Source organism: Triticum aestivum, chromosome 5B (assembly GCF_018294505.1).
Source record: "Triticum aestivum cultivar Chinese Spring chromosome 5B, IWGSC CS RefSeq v2.1, whole genome shotgun sequence".
Taxonomy (NCBI): Eukaryota; Viridiplantae; Streptophyta; class Magnoliopsida; order Poales; family Poaceae; genus Triticum; species Triticum aestivum.
In genome coordinates, this window is record NC_057807.1 from 362,545,314 (window position 1) to 362,550,092 (window position 4,779).

A 4,779-nucleotide genomic window follows, 5' to 3' on the forward strand; every position below is an offset into this window, starting at 1 on the left:
CCGTTTACCGGAGGAACACTTTGGGTACTACCAAACGTCACAACGTAACTGGGTGATTATAAAGGAGTACTACAGGTGTCTCCAATGGTCGATGTTGGGTTGGCATATTTCGAGATTAGGATTTGTCACTCCGATTGTCGGAGAGGTATCTCTGGGCCCTCTCGGTAATACACATCACATAAAGCCTTGCAAGCATTACAACTAATATGTTAGTTGTGAGATGATGTATTACGGAACGAGTAAAGAGACTTGCCGGTAACGAGATTGAACTAGGTATTGGATACCGACGATCGAATCTCGGGCAAGTAACATACCGATGACAAAGGGAACAACGTATGTTGTTATGCGGTCTGACCGATAAAGATCTTCGTAGAATATGTAGGAGCCAATATGGGCATCCAGGTCCCACTATTGGTTATTGACCAGAGACATGTCTCGGTCATGTCTACATTGTTCTCGAACCCGTAGGGTCCGCACGCTTAAGGTTACGATGACAGTTATATTATGAGTTTATGCATTTTGATGTACCGAAGGTTGTTCGGAGTCCCGGATGTGATCACGGACATGACGAGGAGTCTCGAAATGGTCGAGACATAAAGATTGATATATTGGAAGCCTATGTTTGGACATCGGAAGTGTTCCGGGTGAAATCGGGATTTTACCGGGTTACCGGGAGGTTACCGGAACCCCCCGGGAACCACATGGGCCTTCATGGGCCTTAGTGGAAAGGAGAAAGGGGCAGCCCAAGGGGGCTGCGCGCCTCTCCCCTTCCCCTAGTCCTATTAGGACTAGGAGAGGTGGCCGGCCACCCCTCTCCCTCTTTCCCCCTTGGGAATCCTAGTTGGAATAGGATTGGAGGGGAGTCCTACTCCCGGTAGGAGTAGGACTCCTCCTGCGCCTCCTCCTCCTGGCCGGCGCACCCTCCCCCCTTGGCTCCTTTATATACTGAGGCAGGGGCACCTCTAAACACACAAGTTGACACAAGTTGATCCACGTGATCGATTCCTTAGCCGTGTGCGGTGCCCCCTGCCACCATATTCCTCGATAATACTGTAGCGGAGTTTAGGCGAAGCCCTGCTGCTGTAGTTCATCAAGATCGTCACCATGCCGTCGTGCTGACGAAACTCTTCCCCGACACTTTGCTGGATCGGAGTCCGGGGATCGTCATCGAGCTGAATGTGTGCTCGAACTCGGAGGTGTCGTAGTTTCGGTGCTTGATCGGTTGGATTGTGAAGATGTACGACTACTTCTTCTACGTCGTGTCATCGCTTCCGCAGTCGGTCTGCGTTGGGTACGTAGACAACGCTCTCCTCTCGTTGCTATGCATCACATGATCTTGCGTGTGCGTAGGAAATTTTTTGAAATTACTACGAAACCCAACAGTGGCATCCGAGCCTAGGTTAATGATGTTGATGTTATATGCACGAGTAGAACACAAGTGAGTTGTGGACGATACAAGTCATACTGCCTACCAGCATGTCATATTTTGGTTCGGCGGTATTGTTGGACGAGACGACCCGGACCAACCTTACGCGTACGCTTACGCGAGACCGGTTCCCTCGACGTGCTTTGCACAGAGATGGCTTGCGGGCGACTGCCTCTCCAACTTTAGTTGAACCAAGTATGGCTACGCCCGGTCCTTGCGAAGGTTAAAACGGAGTCTATTTGACAAACTATCGTTGTGGTTTTGATGCGTAGGTGAGATTGGTTCTTACTTAAGCCCGTAGCAGCCACGTAAAACATGCAACAACAAAGTAGAGGACGTCTAACTTGTTTTTGCAGGGCATGTTGTGATGTGATATGGTCAAAGCATGATGCTGAATTTTATTGTATGAGATGATCATGTTTTGTAACCGAGTTATCGGCAACTGGCAGGAGCCATATGGTTGTCGCTTTATTGTATGCAATGCAATCGCGATGTAATGCTTTACTTTATTACTAAACGGTAGTGATAGTCGTGGAAGCATAAGATTGGCGAGACGACAACGATGCTACGATGGAGATCAAGGTGTCGCGCCGGTGACGATGGTGATCATGACGGTGCTTCGGAGATGGAGATCACAAGCACGAGATGATGATGGCCATATCATATCACTTATATTGATTGCATGTGATGTTTATCTTTTTATGCATCTTATCTTGCTTTGATTGACGGTAGCATTATAAGATGATCTCTCACTAAATTATCAAGAAGTGTTCTCCCTGAGTATGCACCGTTGCCAAAGTTCGTCGTGCCCAGACACCACGTGATGATCGGGTGTGATAAGCTCTACGTCCATCTACAACGGGTGCAAGCCAGTTTTGCACACGCAGAATACTCAGGTTAAACTTGACGAGCCTAGCATATGCAGATATGGCCTCGGAACACGGAGACCGAAAGGTCGAGCGTGAATCATATAGTAGATATGATCAACATAACGATGTTCACCATTGAAAACTACTCCATCTCACGTGATGATCGGTCATGGTTTAGTTGATTTGGATCACGTGATCACTTAGAGGATTAGAGGGATGTCTGTCTAAGTGGGAGTTCTTAAGTAATATGATTAATTGAACTTAAATTTATCATGAACTTAGTCCTGATAGTATTTTGCAAATTATGTTGTAAAATCAATAGCTCGCGTTGTTGCTTCCCTGTGTTTATTTTGATATGTTCCTAGAGAAAATTGTGTTGAAAAATGTTAGTAGCAATGTTGCGGATTTGATCCGTGATTTGAGGTTAAATCCTCATTGCTGCACAGAAGAATTGTGTCCTTAATGCACCGCTAGGTGACGGACCTATTGCAGGAGCAAATGCAGACGTTATGAACGTTTGGCTAGCTCAATATGATGACTACTTGATAGTTTAAGTGCACCATGCTTAACGGCTTAGAATCGGGACTTCAAAGACGTTTTGAATGTCATGGACCATATGAGATGTTCCAGGAGTTGAAGCTAATATTTCAAGCAAATACCCGAGTTGAGAGATATGAAGTCTCCAACAAAGTTCTATAGCTAAAAGATGGAGGAGAATCGCTCAACTAGTGAGCATGTGCTCAGATTGTCTGAGTACTACAATCGCTTGAATCAAGTGGGAGTTAATCTTCCAGATAAGATAGTGATTGACAGAATTCTCTAGTCACCATCACCAAGTTAGTAGAACTTCGTGATGAACTATGACATGCAAGGGATAACGGAAACGATTCCCAAGCTCTTCATAATGCGGAAATTGACGAAGGTAGAAATCGAGAAAAACATCAAGTGTTGATGGTAGACAAGACCACTAGTTTCAAGAAAAGGGGCAGAAGGAAGAAGGGGAACTTCAAGAAGAACAGCAAGCAAGTTGCTGCTCAAGTGAAGAAGCCCAAGTCTGATCCTAAGCCTGAGACTAAGTGTTTCTACTGCAAAGGGACTGGTCACTGGAAGCGGATCTACCCCAAGTGATTGGCGGATAAGAAGGATGGCAAAGTGAACATAAGTATATTTGATATACATGTTATTGATGTGTACTTTACTAGTGTTTATCGCAAACCCTCAGTATTTGATACTAGTTCAGTTGCTAAGATTAGTAACTCGAAACGGGAGTTGCAGAATAAACAGAGACTAGTTAAGGGTGAAGTGACGATGTGTGTTGGAAGTGGTTCCAAGATTGATATGATCATCGTCGCACACTCCCTATACTTTCGGGATTAGTGTTGAACCTGAATAAGTGTTATTTGGTGTTGGCGTTGAGCATGAATATGATTTGATCATATTTATTGTTATAACTGTTATTCATTTAAGTAAGAGAATAAATTGTTGTTCTGTTTACATGAATGAAACCTTATATGGTTACACACCCGATGAAAAATAGTTCGTTGGATCTCGATCATAGTGATACACATAATCATAATATTGAAACCAAAAGATGCAAAGTTAATAATGATAAGTGCAACTTGTTTGTAGCACTGCCGTTTAGGTCATATTGGTGTAAAGCGCATGAAGAAACTCCATACTGATGGGCTTTTGGAATCACTTGATTATGAATCAGTTGATGCTTGCGAACCATGCCTCATGGGCAAGATGACTAAGACTCTGTTCTTCGGAACAATGGAGCGAGCAATAGATTTGTTGAAAATCATACATACTGATGTATGTGGTCCGATGAATATTGAGGCTCGCGACAGGTATCATTATTTTCTGATCTTCACAGATGATTTGAGCAGATATGAGTATATCTACTTGATGAAACATAAGTCTGAAACATTTGAAAAGTTCAAAGAATTTCAGAGTGAAGTGAAAAATCATCGTAACAAGAAAATAAAAGTTTCTACGATCTGATCGTAGAGAAGAGTATTTGAGTTACGAGTTTGGCCTTCAGTTAAAAACAATGTGAAATAGTTTCACTACTCATGCCACCTAGAACACCACAATGTAATGGTGTGTCTGAACGTCATAACCGTACTTTATTAGATATGGTGCGATCTATGATGTGTCTTACCGATCTACCACTATCGTTTTGGGGTTATGCATTAGAGACAAATGCATTCACGTTAAATAGGGCACCATCTAAATCCGTTGAGACGACACCGTGTGAACTATGGTTTGGCAAGAAACCTAAGCTGTCGTTTCTTAAATTTGGGGTTGCGATGCTTATATATGAAAAGTTTCATCCTGATAAGCTCAAACTCAAATCGGAGAAGTGCGTCTTCATAGGATATCCAAAGGAAACTATTGGATACACCTTCTATCACAGATCCGAAAGGCAAGACTTTTGTTGCTAAATTCGGAAACTTTTTGGAGAAGGAGCTTCTCTCAAAA